Raw genomic sequence first — 23,200 nt, 5'->3', positions numbered from 1 at the left:
ATAAAGGCGGAAAAGAATCTAACAAAGTGTCTGCCGTTAATTAATTTATACGTCAACGAAAACTGATACAAATAACATGTGCGAGTATACACTTAGTAACAGTCTGAGTAGCGGAATTAATCTTGAGAAACAATAGAAGAACAATGTGGAAGACAAATTTTCCTTTCCATTCGCTGGCAGCCCTCAAATAGCGTTATACTCCGGTAGGAAGCACATGAACATAGCGAAGATCCCTTTCAGTGATAAATCGAACACACTTTCAGTATGTACGCTGAGGAAAGATGAGTGTAGGCCCAACCAATAGGGTTCCAACAACACCATCTTGATAATAATACCCTGCTGTTAAACAATTTAACAACGAATTTGTCTTCGGGGAACATACTGGTCAGCTAGCCACTATTTTTCAATTGTTAGCTAGTGTCTAGTTTTTCTAACGAAAATAATGTTAAAAGAAAGAACTTCCTTGTAAAAAATGTAAATTAGTCAATTTGTGTTTTATTAGTAATCGTTCTGTTATTTTTTTATTTATTATATTATTTTGAGCATTATTTAAAATGATACGACTTTTATCTGACATTGTTTCATTACAACATTTTGATAAAGTTATTATTGTAGAATTAATTTAAACTAAGTATTGCAAAGTAAGTAAAACTTTCATACCTTTCTGTTAATAGTATTGAAATGTGTTTTGTTATTAAATATTTGTATTAAATATACGTTTAATTTGTCTCCGATACTATAGTAAAATGTATTATCTAAATGTTTGGCACGTGGCATTATAGTTTCAGTTCGCGATTATTAGATGTATTTTATTATTATATTTTAAAGAACATCTAATAAGTTACTACAAATTTTGATAATATAAACTGTATATTTTATTTTAAAATTAGATTAAAATTTATTATATTCAAGGCAAATTTCGTATTTATGTGTGGAAATAGAACAATTCTAAATCAACATTCATGTTTGAGGGAATTGAAATGTGTATTGATAAATCTATACTTAGTACAGCATTTGTATACATGTAGTTGATTTTTATTTATACATAAGTTGTTTTAAACCACATATGGTTTATGTAGCAAATACAACATGGAGTAACTTTATGTTGCTTTTCCTGTATCTTGAAAAAATCTCCACTTGTGACCAAATGTTGTTCCAACATGGATAAAATATTTGTATAAGTGTTTGGTAAAGATATTTTGGAACATGCAAGAAGAAGCTGAAAGTTGCTTCTGTGAAGATGAGAAATATCATCTTCACTTTTGTTGTATTCGTTGATATGTTTAACTGAACCCATTTGTAATCAGAAGCATTCATGTCTTTGGGTTATCCTCAGATAAGGCCTCTTTGGTCACTAGCGGCCATCGTCATTGTCCTTAATGGAATTGATTTGTATATATATCCAAACAACTATATATTCGTGCCACTAAACCATATAAATTGGAAAAGAACAATGTTTAGTTTACAGAAACATCAGAGTGGCTCGACGGTTCGATTTATTTATAAAACGCATAATTGTATTAATTTTTTAATATTTTGTTAGAAAAATAAGAAGAGTATTAAATAACTTTATACTTTAAATAATATACTTTGTATACTTTATATAATATATTTTATATAATAACTTAACCAAGACATTAAATAACTAAATAAATAAGTTGGAAATATTTCATTGATTTTGCATTTTGAGTTACTCACTAAGTAAATTGAAATAAATAATTGACATTGTTATTTTCTATTATTTCACGGGATTACTTAAACGGAATAAAAGATAAATAGATAATAAAATAAAGAATATAAAAACTTTCTGCTGAAAGCGTAATATACGTTGTTAGTTAATATTATATAAGTATGTTAACAAATAAACGAATACATCGATTCTGATCTCAAATATTGTGTAAAAATATTTACATTAAAAAATTCTAACATGAAAAATAGGTGTACAAAAGTGTACGCAACGCCTGCGATATAGGCGCGTCCATTTCTTTGGTGTGTAGCGGTGCAATCATCATTCTGGCGTCGATAACTTTCTACAAGTTTGAAGCAAATGTTGCCCAAACCAGTTTTTATACGAAATAAAATTTATTATGATCAAGTGATATTATCGCTCTGTCTATATATTATCCTTTCTTTTCTTAACTCCCCACAGTATCGTGATCTGTGACTGCATGTATTACAATTAACATACGAGTATCGACATGGTTGCCTTATACACATAAACGTTAGATGAAATGGCAATGTCTCGTATATAGCAGTGTGACATTATTAATTTAATAATCTGCCTGTTTATGTTATTAGTATTACTAGGTAAATTGTTTCAAAATAATAACCTAAAATTACTTTCAAAATTGGACGAAATATTGTCTCATAGAAGGCTAATGAATTGTATAGAATTATAATTTCTACGAATCTGACATTTAATCATCTGACATTTATCTGACTAAGATATGAAAATAATAGAAATTTATTACAAATGCAACAAACAGCTATTAATTTGATAATTTAGCGAAATAAAACATTAGAAATATATTACGAACGCAATAAATAGCTATTAATTACGAAATATATAACAATACAATTACAAATTTGGTCATTAGGGTAGAAACAATAAAAAATTAATGACATTAATGATTCAGAATATCAAAAATTCACTATGATGGAAGTTTTATAAATTAACACTACCTGGAACTGCATATGGCAGAAATCATGGAGACCGCAAACAGGACATCGTATTAACAACAATAAGACAATGATGATAATGAAGCTTATTAAACGTAGAATGTAGTAAAAGAAAAATTGTGTTAGTAAAGTAATTTCAACGATTTCTCGGGAAGGCCACAATTCCCCGAGGCATCTGCATATCGTGCAGGTCGCAAGAGCAATTCAAACGATTATTTCGGTGCCACGTGCCTCGGACCTCTTTGTCATATGGTTGTTGCTCTTCGTCGGCCGTTCGTTCTCGTTATCGGACCGGTGGACAAGGATGGCTGGACTTCACACGTGATATGTGAAACAAGGACAAAAGTACGAGATGCACCTGTCTGTCGCGAAGGCAAGGTGCCAGGCCGAAGGCAACACTCGCTCGCGCCAACCGCGATAGCGAGCTAATGAGCCACAGCGAAACCGCTATACGTTTTCTGCCAGCACCGACTTATGTATGCGGCGTACTTTAGGCACCACGATGGATTGGCACACCATCGAGATAAAGACGGAAACCGCGAAAGTGATCCTCCAGTTTTATCTTTTTTAATTACGAGTGGCCAATGGGTAGGAGCGAACAAGAGGACCAGAGTTCGTTTTCTCGGTTTTTATCCATAATGGCTTAACAGCCAAACCTGCTATTAACTGAGGTAAGTTCTCACAATATTGGTCTTTAATTGTCCCGTGGACTGCCGCAATTATCGGGCAAATGTGCTGATTTAGGTAAATGCCGTGGACTAAAGAACGAATTAAAGTTATTGGATTTTCGTTAATACGGCCGATTTTTAATTTCGAAGAATTTCATACCTTGACGCTTTAATACGATGAAGATATAAATTGCAAATTCCTGCGTATGTTCTTTTTAAATGTTTCCAATTGATTTTCATCCCTTTTTTTACATATTTCGAAACGAATATGAATTCGTAAAATCCATTGTGATTATGTATATAATGGATTTCTTGACTACTTAAGTAACATAAACCGGGTTTCGAAGCAACAACGGAGTTATATTATCTATAATTTATTTTAATTTGCGAGTTTTTAATTTTAGGCTTTATTATTACATCAAAAAGTTACTTTATTCAGTGCAAGTGTCTATCAGATATGTAGCTAGATAGCTATCAAATTTAATTCTTCATGATCATAGCCAATGCTTGTCCATCAATCATCATGATGCATTTGAATTATGTAACCTGTTTATTTCTCTCCTCTCGTTATCTTCTATCGTCGTTTATCTTATTATTAACGTTGACTGATTGAGAAATACGTCATGTTAACCTTTATTATGAATGATCTAGCGCAATAGGAAGGATTTAATTATAATGGGATGTAATGGCTCTAATATCACATCCTGTCATTTTCGGCAAATAACAAGCAGCTCATGTCATGAATAACCCCCCGATATAATGAAATTGCATAGCATTATATTTGATGAAATGAGATTACTTGTATCTTCAGGATAAACGCTGTTGTTGTTTCCCTGCATCCTAATTCTTTTATGCCTTTATGAGCTTATCATTATCTGTTATTTGATATGTTATGTTACTATGACAACTTTTTAAATTAATAAAAGACTGCAATAATGTTTTACCAGATCTTTCATTCCCATCTTGTTTTATCAGATGTTTTGAGTCATTAATACATATTAGCGATTTTAGTATGGAGGCAGAATCGCATCCGTTGCAATTACATAACGTAAGAATCCTTAAAATGGAACCACTAAAAGACTCTTTGCATGTACCAGCTTACAGAGTCCATATGAAAACCAAATTACAATTTCGAAGGGATTATTTGACAGGGCTGCAATCTTGTTATAAAAATCGAACAGAAAGCAAGCCATTTAATTTTTTTAAAAAATCATTTTAAGGCAGTACAAACAATTAAAAATACCAGAACTGTCTACAGTTTTGTACCTTCATATCAATATAATTATCATTGTCGTGTCTCATTACACTGCTAGAGAAAAGTTCTTCCTCAAAAAATTTTGCATTACACACGTAATATATTCATAAAAAGTTTGTATAAGTGTTTAAATAGTTTTCTGAGACACTATATAATATTATGTTATATTAATTATTATATTACAATATAATATACAGGTTGGTTGGTAACTGGTGGTATAAGCGGAAAAGGGGTGATTCTACGCGAAAAAAGAAGTCGAAAATATAGAATACAAATTTTTCGTTTGAGGCTTTGTTTTCAAGAAAATCGACTTCGAATTTTCGCTCGGTACGCGTGCACTTTATCACGTCTCGTTATAACGAATCTCACTGTAGATCGTTGTCTTGACGGAAAAATTAAAAAAAAAAAATTAAAAAAGAAGAATCACCCCCTTTCCGCTTGTACCACCAGTTACCAACCACTCTGTATAATATAATTATAATATTAACTATAAACGATTAAGTACAATTTCATATGGCAATAATGAAATACCTTCCTCATTAAACTGACACCTTCATTTAACATCTTATCAAAATTAAGAGAGTCGAACATTTCTAAAAAATCTACTGCATCTGACTACAACTGACAAAACTTCGATCAGTTTTTATTGCCGGAAGTATGTATATTATTATATTATATGGTGCGAAACGATGGAATTAAGTCATCGGTATTAAATTCCTGCTGAAATCCCAGGCAATCATGCACGGCACGAGAGTACGAATTTACCTGTGCCGTAATAACAATCATCGACCTTAAGAAGCCGGTAAGTATGAACGCAGCCTGATATTGGGGTAATTCACAAGCGGATTGCTGTATCGAACAACGATTCCGTCTAACTTGAGCGTCTTTTCATACTTAGTGATTCAACTATTACAAATTAGTAAATTCTTTTGCAAGACAGTACCGAATGTGGTAAAACGGGCGAAGTTTAGCAAGTAAACTTTGCAAATTACAAGTTACCTGATTGCCTTATTTGACAAGAAATCGTAAAAACTATCCGTACAATAGAAGTGTGTACTTGTTGCCTGTTAACTGTTAACTAGGAATTCAACACTAATTAATCCAAATATTAAAGATTAAATCTTCCTTAAAAATATCACTATGGCTTCTTTAATTTTTTTGGGAAGCTGAGATTTGCCGTTAATTACGACGGAACTCGAATGGGGTTGACACGAGAATAATGGGTCGACAAGAACGATCATCCATGAAAAAAGAAACCAATAGTGGAACGAGGAGGAAAGAGGAGGAAGAAAGAAGTTGGAGAAGCGACGGTTTTCATGAAGAGGTCGTACACCTGCTGTTCGCACGCCACCGACTTCGTTCTTCTTCCTTCTTTCTGTCTTATCCCACCCTTCATCTTCCTCTGTGCGTTCGCCCCGTGCACGTGCTACCACAGTCACTTTCGTCCATCCTTTCCTCCTTCCCGTAAGAGAAAAACCAAACAAGTGGTAGGAGATCCGGATTAATCTACGATGTCGCATCGTTTAGGGCAATAAACGAGTGGAACGAGTCGCCGTACACAACTGCTACTATGTTGACTCTGATTGAACTTAGAGTTCTTTCGGTGATGTTTCATTCACCTTAATTGACTCTTCGAAGATTAGCAGTGTCTCGGTCATCGGTTCAACTTCCCTTTTTACTTCGTTACTTGTTTTTCTCACAGTTAAGCGGGTCATTCAATTCGTTTTTACCTTAAAACATGCGAACATTTTTATGAACGAAATATTTTGGCATTTTTGTGTTGTACAAAATGTACGTAATAAAATTTCGATACGAACAAAATATTCTGAATATTCGTAAATATGTTTCAAAATATTGTATGATTTTATAATTATGCCAAAATGCAAGTAATTTCTGGTTAAGCAATTTTGAACAAATCTTTTTCTTTTATGGAAGAAGATACATATGAATTATTCATCTATTTAATATTCTTTCATTTGATAAATTTGTAAAAGGATGTATGTTAAACCAACTAATGTAATAATTAATTAATTGATTAAATATTTCACCATTGAACTTTCATACACGTGTTAAGAAGAGCGTACCAATATGTGATATAGTTATTGAATCTTTCGGGTATCCTGTAATCAATAACCGTCCAAGCAAAACCTATTATTAATAGATACTATAAACATAATCTTTTATAATAACGAAATATCAATTTTGATCACGTTTGTAGAGACTGGTGTCAGTGAAGGATGCGAGCGAGGAAGAAAGTAGAATGTTGCAAAGTAGGGAGCCGAACGATTAAAGAAAGGGAAGGAGAGGCAGGGCGCGTGCCGTGCTTATTAACTTTTTTCCTTTCTGACGTATATATTGGGTCTTTTTATTCGTTTGTCTCCTTTTATCAATGCTTTCGCAACGCTTTTTCGAAAGGAGAGAAGACAAGTTGGGTAAATTCGTTTTCTTGCAGGTCGACGCATCCGACCGTTGGAATTCTTGTTACAAGGACGTTTAATGAAAATTTATATTATCTTATAAAACGTATGTGTAGCAGTTGAAACGACTAAATGGTTTTGTTCGTTCAACCACGAACGTTCAGCAAACTTAATAAGGTACGTTAATAATTCGATTTGTTTATTTTTGCTCCGTTTCTTTTTATGGGATGTACGGTTGATTGTATACAAGTGTTTTCTGTTCTTACGTAAACTTTCTACCTTGCACTGCTTCACCAGAGAAATTCACTTCTATCTGAAGCAAAAATTTCACCTTCTCCTGTTTTATGACGGTTACGTTATACATTAAAGTTTATGTTTCTCGTCTCACCTTGTAATAGGTATTCTACGTTCTACATTTTACATTACGTGTTTCATACAGCGTTAAATAATTGCAGAATTTCGACCGGTATTCCGTGCACTCAATACTTTTTTTATGAATCCATATTCATATATTTCGATATAGCACATGTTAAAACCGCACGCATTTATGTCCGTATGACTTAACAGTTATGCTTCTCCATTGAAGTACCTCTAAATAGAAAAAGTAGAAATTCGTACTACATAGTTATCACCTTCGGAACTCCGATGTTTTATCTTTTTTCTAATGACTTCACTGGATTCCACAATTTTTGCAGTTTTTATGTAGTCATGCTTTATATAGCACGCGTGAAAGAGATATTAAGCCTTGTACTCTACTGTGCAGTGAAACTTCTACAGTGAAACATTTTGCAACCAAGAATCGTGTTTCGAAAAGAAAAACGTTACAAATGTTTATAAATTCATTTATACAGTTTCCTTGTTCGCTTTTCCATTTCGTGTAAATTACTGCTTCCTCGGTTTATATTATATTGTAAGATTATGGTATTTTTTCATACCGCTTATTTTTTAAGTTTTCTTTTTTTTTTTTTATAAATATATAATTTTTTTAAATTAACGGAAAACGGAAACGGAAACGGGAAACAGAATTTATATTGAAAATTCTTGGAAATATTCAAACTTTGAAAAAATCTGCGACAGCGTAAATAGTAAAAATAAAATATTAATAAAATAGGACTGCTCGCTTTGCTATATTGTATTTACTTTCTCGCGTTGCCCACCATGTTTATCATTATTCGCAGTGTACACGCTTATTTTTCTTCATTTAGTTCGGTTCTTTCAGCGGGTAGTTGTCTCTCTCTCCGCTCCTCTGCTTTTCCTACTCTGTGTACGTACGTGCGCGCGCGCCTGCGGACTTTTTTCATGTTTTTATGCACTGCTCGTTTTTCCCTTCCGAAATATAATTGGCGGTGCGATGCACCTGTCTTCCCCTCTCTCTCAACCCCCCGCCCCCCGCCCCCCTTCCGACCGTCTTCTGACCACTTCTTGTAGTGCAACTTCTCTCCAGCTTATCCCATGATACCGACTTCCACGTATTCCGGCGCGTGCCACACTTACTCGAAATACGCTTCACAAGGTTGAACGGTGCGTGGAGGCACGCTAACAGAAAATTAACATGATAGAAAAACCTCGAAAGAGTCATTAAGACCGCGGTCTCGATCAATACCGATGCTCTCGCTAATTATGTTAATCTTTTATCACATTAAAATCACACGATTCTACAAATTTAAGAAAGGCTTCATCGAACGAAGTTAACTGAACTGAATTACATATTCCTGTTCACATGATTTTGTTTATGCATTTTATTATAAGTTATACAGTGTCAAACTATCTTTTATTAGTTTGATCACGTTTACATTGGCGAGCGAATCACTTTTTATTTCTATAGTGATTAGTTTATTATTTTAACTTGGGTATATTCGGTCTTGAAGAATCTCACATATGTTCTTCTGGATTAAATCGAATTTCATTCGTTTGTTATTATAACGTTGGATGCTACTGAAGTAATATTAAGCTTCAAATTGAATTTGCTAAGAATAATATAATTAAAATAAAGACGCAAAGATATCGAATTGGAAAGGAAATACGAAGTGTTTTGGTAGAAACGTACTAACATGTTATAATACCTATAAAAATTTGATAAAGTAGGAATTTTATGAACTATGTAGTCCACACATACAATTATAAGCTAATTCTCCTGATAATTTCTTAATAATTAAATATCAAACAATTTTTTAAACCTCTATTTAGTTATCTAGACTCTGTTGCATAATTAAATTAGTTACTGACTAATGTTAGTGGTGAAATTTAACAAATTACAAATTAAGAGTTACTTATAGAAATAAAGTTTCTTACATAATAACAAATAAACTGTACAAATTACAAGTTAGCTGAGTGTCCTATTTAACATGAAATTGGAAGAATTCTTTATGCATTAGAATCAACACTGAAGCCTTTAACTTGCAACCTGTCACTTGTCCATTCACTAAATTGTACAGCAGGTATTTTCTCAGACGGCAAGATTAATCAATCACTAGGAAAGCTTTATTGAAGTTTTCGTTTACTTGGAGTGCATTAAAAAGAGACATAATACATTAAAAGTAACAGAGATGTTAATATTCTACAAAAATAAAGTTCAAAAATTTCTAACTTGTTAACTTAAATATCTATTAAATAGAATCTTACTACTCTACAAATTATGCTTATTTCGAGTTTCGGTGCAAAGAACAAACGATGTATTCGCCTAAAATTTATATACCTTCGTCCGAGTTAACAAGTATCTGACTTGGCAACACAGTATAAATTTTACTGCTTAATAGTTTTTGTGCGCGATAGCTTTCAAGAAACGAAATCAAAGGCAAAGGAAAGAGAAGCGTACGAATATAAATTGTTATTTTGTGTTACAATAAAATCCGGACAGCAGCGATATCGACTTTTGGACGATTGAAAATTTTTATGCCAACGGACAGCTGGACGTTTAATATTGCAACCAGTTCAAATAAGGAAAGTAAAATTGATACCTGTAATCTTGTTTCTCAACACTCGATTCTCTCGTAAGATTGGTAGCTAAACTTGACAAATCGCGGCCGGAGAATATCTCAACGGCAACGGAAGTTGATTCAGCTAAGCAAGCATCGTCCTTGCGGATTAGATCGAATGAAAGAAACGAATCGACCTGCGCGAACTTCTTCGATCCCTTCCTCCCGCCCCAGTAAATCTCAAGTTCAAACATATGCTTCAGAGCTCGTTTGGTAAATAATGAGGTCGATATATTATTTTGTAGCAATGATTAATTATTTGAATACTTATTATAAATATCTTTTATGAATATATGATATATAAAGTATTTTGAAGTTTTATTAGCACTGTAATGAAATACGACTGCAATGACTAAATCTTTTAGTAAAGGTTGAAACTAGTTCAACAATGTATATAGGAGTTATAAGATAATTATTGCACATGTGAATAGACTTTTCAGAGGTTACAGAAGCATTTGGACAGAGAACAATTCATTATAAGATTGTAGTAAACTTCAATATGTTTTTGTAAGACAACCTGTATTTCTAGTTTTAAAATGACTGTTCACATTATATTACATTCTGTAGCAATAAACCTTATTTTATATTATTAATATTCATATCATAAATTATTTCTATGATCTTTACGAAATGTATGCACTTCTACATTTTACAGCATTTTTCAAACTTTATCGATATAATGATGCTAGTTGTACCTTATTATAGTGCTGACTAAGTTGAAATTTAAGAATCATCTACTATCCCTAGTATATCACATATGTACGATATATCCACAACATTTTTCTATAATAATATGCTTTGACCCTGCCATCAATTTCCTTATAGCGCTTACGGTATCAATCGAATGGCAGCCGAATTGAACAATATTTTCTTCTTTTCCTTCGAAGCAGAGAGAAGAGAAACGCCGAAGGGAGTTCAGAACGGGCATCGGCCTCGTAGAGGGTTTCTCTTCTTCTCCTTCGAGGGAACTTCTTTGAACAGACGGATTCGAGACGACCCCTGTGCTACGAAGAACGAATCGCTACTTCCAGTAGTTTCCTCCTCTTTTTCTGCCAGCCTATCTTCTCTTTTTCCCTCGCTCTGTCGTTTCATTTTCTACCCTCAATGGCTCGTGCAGGATTTCTTTCATAGCGAAGTAGAAATCATTGGGTTCCTTTTTCCTTCAACCCGGCCTTCAATCCCCCCTTCTTTCTCTTTTCGTTTCTATCACCCTTCGTCCCCCTCTCTGATTCCATAACTTGAAAGAGTATTCTTCCATGGTTTTTCCATAGAAGAACGTCGATCTATTCCGCCTCGTGTCAGATATGGAGATTTATTTTCACGATTGGGACGTCTTTCTCTTTCAGTTTCCCTAGTTCTTGGTCGCTCGTCGGATAGTGAGGGACGTGAGATTTTATTGTTCAGATTCGATCGTGTCATGCCGATATCCATTTCTTACGGGAAATCTCCTACCTTTCGTCGAATTTTGACAGCGAGATTTCGCTTTCTTTCATTCGGGTGCTTAGTATACAATCTTTCTGGTATTTTTCGATACGAATATTTTCAGGACTGTTTGCATCCAATATCTGCACTTTGCATGTATTTACAGATATATAGCACAAATGTCGGGTGACAGTGAGAAAACAAACAGAAGGATAAGAGCTATTAATGAAACTTAGAGTTTAATAAAGTTCATCATTGTGTAATGGTTTCTATTTAACAATTTTAATTAGCTCTAATTTGTGAGCAAATTTTGTATTATCTATTTTAAACATATACTCGTGTTTAATCCTTTAAACTCTGTAGCGCAGTTTACGATGCAATACGGAGAACCTTGCTAATTTCTATCGCGACTAACACAGAACAAGAAACATAAATAGTTGTTTCAAAATACTTATAAAAATTCCATTTCACTTATTTATCTATTATGGACCTACTTATTCCTCCATGCGCAAAGTTGAACTTACTATTTTCAAGATAATTGTGGGTTCAATACATTTTAACAAAAATAATATTCGCGACCAATTAGTATCTTTCACTCAAATATAGGTCATCGAAAGGGAATTAAAATACTGAATTTAAAGATAGATGCAATAAATATGGTGAACAATCATTGCTATTATTTTTGGTGATACGATCAACATAACATTCGGTTGAAGCAGACCGCAGGCCCTTTTCCCATATCCACCAACAAAACCGTGAATTATGTATGCGTGCGCACGTTCAAACGGCCGCCTGCATATAGTTATTTAATATTTCCATTAATTCAGTCCTGACACAGTCGAGCACATGTGTATCCCTTTTCTGATATGTTTATGATTTTACATTTTCTATTTTACATTTTAAAATGCAATTCGTAAATCTTACAAAGTATCTAACTCATTACGGATGTTAATATTCAATGTACACAATGTTTTTATTGAGTTCAGAACATTATAAATGTGCTAAATCTAATTTAGAGATATAATAAATTTAATTTATTGGGTATTTGTGTGATAAGTAATAAAGAACCAATAATTTAAAATACAGTTTCGTTCGCCAACTAAAGTGATAAATTAACGATATATCATAGTTTGACATTTGTAAAATATTAAAGGCGCTATACTTCTCTGTTATTTTTGTCTCAATTCTTTTTTTTCTAACGTTAAAAATTGTTATTAATGTCTATGATCCACGTTTCAATTTTATGTTAGACATAGGTCTCCTTGGGATATTAAAAGCTTTATTTGTTTATGAAAATGAAAGTAAAATTGGAATATATAAAATCGAAAGTCACAACAAGACTAAGTAAAAAATTAGCATAGATACTTTCTGGTGCTATAATATAAAATTAATAAAATATAATATTTTACACATACTAATAAACTTATCGTTACCAGACATCATAATTCTTGTAAAATAAACCGTTTAATATTTACTAAATTAGAAAAATTGAAATTTTGTGAATTCTATTTTGTATGAAAATGCATATTATTCAATGAATGAAACTTATCACAATTACAAATCTCGATATCAATATTTAATCCTAATGTCAATGTTATACATAGGCATATATGTACACATTAGATAAATTGATACAATCTCTTACATATTAAATGAAAAATCGAATAACACAGCGAATCTTTACTTTGGTATTACTCCTTTGAAAAATTTTTCATTTTCAACTTGTAAACATTTTCTGATTATTAATTTGATAAACGAATAAAATTGATGTTTCTCCGACTTCATGGTTACATTTGATATAAAACAGTAAAATAAGATGATACAAAAAGTAGAAACACGTCTCACAACGAAATGTAAGTACGTTACTCTACGAACGGAAAATAACTCATCGCGACAGGATATTTCATACTGGAAAGCAAGAGATACTGGAAATACATCATTTTGTATACACTTCACCTATACTTATACATACTCTGTTGCACGTAAATAGCATATGTACCTACGTGTACAGACGGTTGTACTATTGAACAAACCATCAAGTCTGGACGAAAATAAAAAAGGAACAAGAAATCCTTTCAGTCGTATCGGCGCATAAAATGATAAATTAGATATGCATACGCGACTAATGCATACGCACGCAATATGCAGGCATATCTGGGCGAACCGGCATGGTATCGGCAAGGGCTAATCCCAATTTGCATCCCCGAACTTCGACTTGATCCAGAAACCTGACTGCTCCCCTGATTTTCGGCATTCAGGTGGCATATGTCGCCCCTACCAGAACTTACGGCCGAAACGTATGCCGATACGAGAACCGTGATCCGGCATAACTGCACTGATCTCATGTGGTGATACAGTGATCCTCAATCGAATTAACTGCGTTTTATCTTTCGTCGATATATTTTTTATTAAATGACGGTAACGTCAAGATACTTTCACACAAATTTGAAGAACGGGAGCAACAACAAAATGTCTAACTTTGCACTTTATTTTAATTTCAATTATCGCTTTTAATTATTTATCGAAACATGTTTAAGACGATTCTTCGCGTTTTATAAATTTTTCATTTGCTACGAATGCAATTTCGTCGCGTGTTTCCGTATAAAGTTGTTAGTTTACGAGCGTCTGACATGCACGATTCCACCCAAAGGAGAATAACGCGTAGTCAATCAAAAAGTTTGATACGGCATAAAGAAACTGCTATATTCAATTTACATAAAAAGGCGGTTCTCAGCTAAATCTACTGGATCAGGGGTTATAATTCAGCTACGGTGAACAATGCCAAGCACGAACTACATCGCTAATGACGGAGGAACGTTCTCAGGAGCGACGATCAGATTTCGTCGTGCAAAAATCATTCCGCCTTGAATGGAGTATCATTAGACAATCACGTAATGCCAGGATTTAAAAAATCACAGACATTTCTCTAACCGTTAATTGCTTGAAAACCACTGGCCTCATGCGAACACGCATGTGCAGGCACTCGCCGAGATAAATGGAGGGTTGCGTGGCACCCCTGACGCACGAGCGTGCTAAACAGAGGAGGACAGACGCGGGGAAAGAAAGAAATATGAAGTGGAATAGAGAGAGTGAGAGTGAGAAAGAGAGTGAGTTGGTGGAAAAGGGGAGATAGAGCAAAAGAGTAAGGAGAATGGCGCTGGTGCGAACGCACGGGGTCGAAGACACAAAAGAATAACGTCGCATGCCACGGGGCTGAATCCACCCCTAAAATTCACTCTCCTGCGCTTCTCTCACGTGTGCAAGGTTGCCTTAACATTGCAATGCACGATTCTAGTCAGCGACTGCATGTAGACATGCAGCGGAAAGAAAAGAAAGGAACTCGTTTACAGACAACTTATTGATTTTTCATATCGGTAAAATTGTTGGTGTGTTAGAAGTTTAAATTCCATTCGTCAAAGATACGTTCAAAATGTATTGCCTTCGAGGTGCATCGATATCATTTGAAATAGATACAATGTTTATTACATTAGGTAAATGTTATTGAATATTGTTAACTTCATTATCAGCTTGTTAATGATATATAATTCGACTACAAAGCTAGAATTTTTCTACAAAAAGATCTATTGCGCTATGAATTACTGCATCCCAGAAATAGTGCAATTAAGAAAGAAGTGGAATCTATTAAGTTATATATTGTTTACTTTTAATTGCTATATAAATATCGCTATGTCTATCAAGTACTGAAATATTTCTTGATATTCTTCGACAAAAATATATAATACTACTATAAGTATACATTACAAATACGTATAAATGACCGCGAGAATAGTGCAACAGTCTCCAAACATTATAAAAGTTTCTAATAAAAAAAACCATTTTCTAGCTGGGTTTCGTCATAGCGACACTTAACTTCCATAGAAATACAAAAGTTAACCAAAATGATTGGAATGGTCAACGATATGAAAATGTTTATCACCGCATCGCCGGAAATCCACGTAGTATCAGAGAAGCGGCAATACCCGAAGGTATATATAAAAAGCGAGACTCTACGACTCTACAAGTGGTTGTCAGCGAAGGAGAGAACCACTGTGCACGTGGCTGATGGGTGCACAGGGTGGTTGGATGAGTCTTGGGATATTTTTGGGGTGGGCAACAGGCAAGAGCACTCTACGTAGAGGGTGCCCCGGGCTTTTTCGGATCGGGTCGCTGCGCGTACGATTGAACGAAGGGAGACAGGAGGAGGGAAGCAGAGAAAGAAAGAGCGCGGCAAAGAGAAATAAGAGAGAAGGAAAGGCCAAAATCGAATGTGGCCAGGTTTGGTAGAAGAGGGGGGGGGGGGGAATGGAAGAGGGCAGAAACCATCTGCCCGCATATGTTATGCTCCATGGATATTGGACGTAAACCATAAGAAAGAACCGTTCATTGGAAACCAGGAACCGACTATCTGTCCGGCTAGCAGAGGAAGTCGGAAGTCGCGAACCTCCCTCTCCCCCCTTCACGGACACTAGGAAACGGGTGTTTTCTTAATTAAGAAACGTGGTTCGAAGAAAAATTGGGGATTTTACACGCCTCCAAGGAAGGCTGGTTCCGTTTAGGTTTCAGTGATTTTTAGTTCACGCTCACTCGGATTTCACATAATACCGGAAAAAGATTATATCATTATATTGATCATAATGTGAAACAGAAGGCGTTTAAACATTAAAATTGAAAGGGAAAAGGATAGTAACTTCTAATTCTTTCTGTATTATATGAAAAAGCCGCGAACTATGTTAATTATTTTGGATTGATTCGATCATGCGCTAATAAATGCATTATATAAATCGTGTGTCAAGTAACAAAATCTGTTACGACAAGAAACGCGATTATTTAATTATTTAATTCTTTTGGCCGATTGCATTTTCGATAGAATGTCGATTCGATTGTTGCTCGGTATTGGTTAATTTCGGTGTATCCAGGTGCAAGTAGCTCTCACCTGCATCGCGCTGAGGTACCTGCAAGTCACCGGCTATGAAAGTGCACATCGCTATCGACGATGCTGCTGAGTAAACCGCCTTCAAATCAGTGCAAAATAAGTCGAACGTTAATGAGTATTGCGTAAGGTGGAACATATTTATAGCTGGCTCTTTCATTGTTTGCGTACGATGCTTTAATGCTTGTTTTTTTTTTTTTTTACGGGATTACATTTTTTAACTCGCACACTAATTTAAAAATTTTGCTTGTAAGTAAATTCTCTTTTGTAATTAATACATTGTTATTAGTTAAAACCCAATAATATAAAATAGAGATTTTAATGTAAGCGTGACGTAATAATTCATTTGTTTTTCGTTTATTGCATCTAGGTACTTAAGGTAAAGAGATGTATATAAATGTAACCCTAAATTTGAAAAATATCTACGATGTATAAACATCGTTTAGAGAAGGAAAGACATATGTAGTAATATTTCTATATTAGACGTATTTTTTGTCTATGAGATTCGCAGCTATTTTATTTGGTCCAATTCAACTCCGTTCGTACAACCAATCCACATTGAATGCATGGAACTGTTGTATCATGTTCTTTAGTCATGTTCTTTAATCGTACTGCAATTTACATTTATCTCGATTATCAGTCATATCTCCTTAACGAGGGCGCATGTTTCTTCCGTGAGCTGTAACCGCAAAGTTAATTGAAGTGAACGTAATCTGTCGGTACGGTAGCAATTTCGTGAAGCGAGACGTTACACACAGCTTTCTCGCTTAAACAATTCAGAAAACAGCGTATTGTCGATCAGATGTTTCCTGAATGACCAAGACCAGCACCTTGATCTCGACATCTCGTTCCCTTTAAACTCCCGAAGAGGAGGACGATCATCGTATTGTCGTGAAGCAAACGAGATTCCGTTTGGTCGAAACAGCACGCCAAAGGGCAGCTGGTCTCACGTCAGACGTTTCAGGCACACGAACGAAGCGTGTCTGAAACGTCTGTCTCTCTTTCTCCCTTTCCCTTCTCCTTTTCCTCCGACGTCTGGTCGCGTATCCTACTCGAACATACAACACACGGCGGCCGTTCCTTGTTTCACTTTCTTGTTCAAGCGGCACGAAGCATACGCCATTGAAGGAAGAGGGATGATATGCCACGCTTCGGCCACGCGACTCCAATCGATACGGGAGTCTCTCTTTCTTGTACCGTGCGGTTATAAGTCGTCAGTGGACCCTGCGGCACTAGGCGATTCTCGATAACAGTTGACCCAAACCTTCGTGATAATAAACCGGATGAAATACCGTTCCTTTAATATACGTTAAAGTACAAATACGCGTGCGTGTGGTCAGAAGTCTGCGGACTTTATAGGTGACGTACATATTTCAGTTATCCAGTAGTGAAACAAACTTTTTCATGTACATATACTTTTCTCTTCGGATCGAGTTGCCTTGCAATTTATATTCCGTAATATCTATTTATGCACTGTCTATTTTCATACATATATAAAGGTACAATACGTATAAAAGAAGAAACACGATTGATATGTTATATAGATATATAAGTAAGTAGATGAAGTATACACACTGAATTTCATTTTGAAATGCGAACGATTAACCATGCACAAACAGACATTTTAAAAGTTTAATTACATTAAATAAACGAGATTTTAACTACAATTTATTTATCATATCACCTACAAAAGTTAAATAAATGGTAGTTAGCACGTAGTAACATCTCTAATTTTTATGTTATAACAGATATGAAAGCATTAATAATTACAACAATTTTCACAGAAGTTTTATATCTAAAGCAAAGAGTAAAATAAAATTTTTATGTACAAAATAACTGATCTTTATTATCATTGCTGTAATTTTTACGTTCATTTTAAACAAAAATTTTGCCTTTGTAAATATCATTTATATGAAAAAAATTGTGTGTAGAATAAATTATTAATTATATAAATTTGTAACATTCCCGCGTATGAAATTGAAAACGATCTACATTAAAAGTAGCTTGAATGATTTCCAGTGGTGCGACTTTAGACTGGAACTCTTGATTATTATCATTAGTCACGTACCCTTGCAGAATTTTGTCGCACATGCGTCATGGCTCTTCGTAGAACTCCAACTTCTGCTTCGCGGTGGTATTTTCGCTGGAGGTGTAAAAAACTCGCGTTAGATCCGTTGGTGCGGATTAAACCGTATAGCTCCGACTGCATCGAGCAAAAACGAAAATTTCTTCTGCTCCTTTTGCGGTCCAACAAATTCTGAGACGGGAAACGCCTCAGATTTTTAACTTCTGCGTGTTCAAATTGTTCGAACCAATTATTTCGTTGAAATAAAGTATCATATACTTGTGCGCGTTAAAGCCGTACCTACACATTTCATCAGTTTCTGTAATACAATATTACTAAGTGTAAGGATAAAAAACAAAACTTATAATTCTGTTTTCGTCTTCATAACGTACGTGTTCATAAAAATAACTTCTTGCTGATATCATGTACTATATTGTGATATAATAAGTTCACTTATATTTTCCAAGCTAAAATATTTTAAAATTTTATTGCTTATAAGGAGATAATATATGTAATTTAGAAAGTTTATATCATGAAGAAAGTAGAATTGATTAATAAAAACATAAAAATTATGAAATATATAAATTTAAATATACATTTATTTCAGTAAAGTTTTCATAAAAGAGTTTTTTAAACAAATAATATCGTTATACAATATAGCAGTTGAATTTATTATAGGTATATATTTACTGTCTTTGAGCTACTATTATTTTTTTAATTGTATCATAATTATAATGTAAATTGACGGTGGAAACAATAATTACCTGTTATAATTACCTACAGCTGTAGCGATATGTTATAACAAAATTTAATCAAACTGAATTTCATGTAATTGTTTATAAATTTATTAGTTATATTATTTACTACTTTTACAATATACATGTAATGCATTGTCTGAAACATAGATGTTCTAGATGTTTTGAAATCCATTCTGATGTCCATTAATCCGTCCCTGATTCGCAACGTACTTACACACAATTGCCTGCAATTCGTCCTACGTACCTACGTAGGTGGGTTCTATTCAACTAGAAAAATGTAATTCTAGTCTCCCCTTTGAACTGCGAACCCTGAATAGCTTTTACACATTGCACAAAATTATACGATCACCCTGCTCAGCTTACGTTCTTCTATCTGCGAAACTAATCCATTCCCTTTGATTTTCAGCTCAGATTTTCTATTGTAAACGATATCGTTCTATTTTTCCTTCCCGAAACAACAAAAAGGATACCTACATAGAATTTGTGAAAGGAAATTAATGGAATACTGGATCGAAAAATTTCATAAATAATTTATCATATATTTCTTTCGAACAAAATTTTGTTTCAAATTATGAAAAACATAAATGATTTATTAAAGCAAAATTTTTTAATGCGGTGGAAAAGATATAACAGAAATTTCAATTAGAAGCTTTTTATTTTATAAGATTTTTCTGGCATTTGCTTTGATCTCTTAAACTTGAAGTATAGTTTGAATATATTGATTTATCCGTATGTTTTAAAATATACATTCTACATTAGTACAATGAATATTTTACAAGATAAATGAAATATATTATTGATTAAATTGTAAAAATTATAATACAACTTCGAAATAATAACGACAGATGAATATCTAAATATATTAAGATGTTTAATTGTAAATAATAGGTACTATAAATTCTATTAAATGATAAATATCATCTTCCAATTAAATGAAATTTATGCTATCATAACTAAATGATATGCTATTCGAATCATTTTTGATTAGTTAAGAATTTATTTAAAAAAAAATCGTATAATATTCGTTAATATAAAGTAAGTGTATTAATCGTCGAGTGATTAAAGGTTCTGTGATCGGACGAAATCAAATGCCGGATCACGTTTGATCCAATATAAGATTTCTTTTTCTATGCATCAAAGAATCAATTTTCTCATCAACCTTCTAGTCACGCAAACAATACGGATCAAATAAGATTCAGCTTCGTCGATGAACTGTTATACATAATCTAAAGGAAATCATTTAGTTTTCTATTTTTGGAAAAGATTAATTTTTACCTGCATGTCTTACTACTTCACTAAAATGAGTATTATTTTTTACTTCATTTTCATAGGATAATTTACCATCTTGTTATACCGAATCATTTTTGCGAAAAAGATTTTTATAGACAACCGATATCCGCTTTTCCATCCCATGAAATACTTGTTGCTCACGTACAGAAGCGAAATTTCGCAGCGGTGGCAGCGGCGATTTGGAAAATTTATGGCTTCGAAATCCGCCCCTGCATCATGGCACAGTGCGTAACAGAAGTGCGTAGGCATTGGCCGCGCACACGTGCAAGGGCACGCGTCCTAACAAAGGGCCCGCACCGGCCCACCCCCTTTCTGCCCCACTTTATCCATCCCTTTTTCCCTCTCATACGTGCCTAGGACCCTGTCGACTACTTGCGTCGGCCGCTTGACACGTTGTTAGTTGGAACTACTCGTTGCGTTATTACGGCTTTTTCATCGTTCAGCCTCCCGCGGCGCTTTCCATCGTGACCATTTTCGTAGTAAAGGAGGCGCAAATTACGCTACTGGTAAGTCGCCGTTCAATCCTTAGCAATTACACAAAATGATCTTGAAAATACTTTACCGATATTTACAGAATTATCGTTTGCGTTAAGAGATTGCCGCCTCAATGTTACATCGATAAAATTTATTTCATGCAGGTGATAAAAGACTTCATTAATTCAAAAGATTTCATTAATTTTAAGATAATCAGTGATGATTCATTTTAAGCTAATTTTTCTTCTTCCAATATTTCTTAAATTCTTTATTAATTACTAATTAATTATGAAACGAACATTTAAATACTTCCATTCATGTATATTCTTGTTACTGATCTAATAGTTTCAGTAAATAATTATTTCAAAGGACATAAATCACTTTGTATCTCTCATCAATACCTAAAAAAGTTATAGAAACCTTTTGAATGTGTCAATGTTTGGAATTATGACATGAAGTTTGTTCATTTCTATTTTTGTATTGTTGCGTACTTAAGTTGCATATAATTAAGCTGTCGTGTAAAAAAGTTAAAAAAGTTATTTTTATTACAAATTTTGTACTTATCTATTACTTATGATAATTGAAAATTGCATCATAGATACACACAGTTTAAATGATAAAACATTTTTATTCTAAATAAGTTAGTATAACTGTGTGTGTGACATCTTTTTTTGAAAAAGTTCATTATTTCAGGACCATATTGGATTCATTCATGTAAAACGTTTTCCATATGGTATTTGTTAACGGAACACTTTAATGTTCGTAGTGATAGTGATTTATGAATAAACGGTCGCAACAGTCATCTTCCTACTTCCGTTTACTGTTACTTTTCTAAAAACTTTAGTTGATCCCTACATGAAGAATGTTGACTTCATTAATATTAACTAAGGGGCACGCCACTCATCTATATACAACCTTGATTATAAGAAATAATCATAATACACGTTGTTCAGACAACTAAACTATTTGTTTTCATATTTTAAATACTAGTTAAATGTTAATATTAGACGGAAACAAAAAATAAATGTAATAATTTCTTGCAGTTCCAACATTGTCGATTTTTAATTTCTGGTACAGGAAATTGTCTTGAAATTTTCGGTTAATCGATATTTGATAATCTATCATCAACCGCTATTTCGAAGATCTACTATAATTACATTCCAGATATTATAATCTCTAATATCTTTGCCGTTATTGTTCAAGTAATTGATGCTTATGTAATCGCCTCAAAGTTTTATGCTCGTTCAATCACATCTTTGATTAGTCTGTCAAACATCCTAAACTACCCAACGATTATGGAAATTTCTTACTTAACGAATCAACAAGGAATTTGCAAATTACATGTGCTGAAGGTCGTAGTATCGCAATACTAATAAAGCTACATAATATGTTGATCCGGCGTTGTAGATCCAACAAACAAACAAACTGAAAAGTTTTTAAAGGAGAAACCGACTAATTCTTGCCACCGTAGATGTCGAACGTCTGGCAATGGAGAAAAGATTCTCAGAAGGCAACAAGCAGTCATGCAAAAAAGGGTCTTTCAATAAATTATTATCATCCGGATTTACGTATCCAAACAAACGAAATCGAGAATCCGATCGGCGTTTCACGGCTAAGATCTCGTTCACACCACGTATATATTACGGAATTTCGGTATTATACACGATACGAGTATCGATACGATTATTTGACCATTTCGAGTTTGATAACTTTATATGTTTATGCCATTCCTGGTGCAACCAAGCTTCCATGAAAGTATACGCGGAGCCCCACGAAGCTGTTGCGGTTCAGCTAACAATGCCAACTAAGGATTTTAAAATTTGTCGGTGTGCATAATCCTTGAACGATGCAACGTCGTTTCTCGTACGCTCGTTTCTCTCGAGCGGAGATTAAAGATTTTCTTGTGAGGGTCTATTGGACCCGAGTCTATATATTTTGTATTATATATTCGCCGAGCTCCCCATTTTCGTCGTAGAATCTATTTAGTCTCCCTAGTTTAGATTCGCAGGGCATAAGACTAGATACAGAATCTAGATCAAATCTCTGCGGAGACCTCTAAGTGCTTTGGGTGCTTTGAAAAAAGAAACTTGCTGGCTATTTTACAAAATTTGCAGGGGAGATGTATTATTGTGTAACATCCTGCAAAATGCAAAATTAGCATGGTAACATATTCTAAAAGAATGTATTGTAATGGTAGTTATAACAATCATTTGTCATTCTTTCAGATTACTTTACTATGGGAAGTTATATTTTAGAGATTCCTTAAT

Source organism: Bombus huntii, chromosome 4 (assembly GCF_024542735.1).
Source record: "Bombus huntii isolate Logan2020A chromosome 4, iyBomHunt1.1, whole genome shotgun sequence".
Classification (NCBI taxonomy): domain Eukaryota; kingdom Metazoa; phylum Arthropoda; class Insecta; order Hymenoptera; family Apidae; genus Bombus; species Bombus huntii.
The sequence above is the reverse complement of the archived record's forward strand: the minus strand, read 5'-3'. Positions refer to the sequence as shown.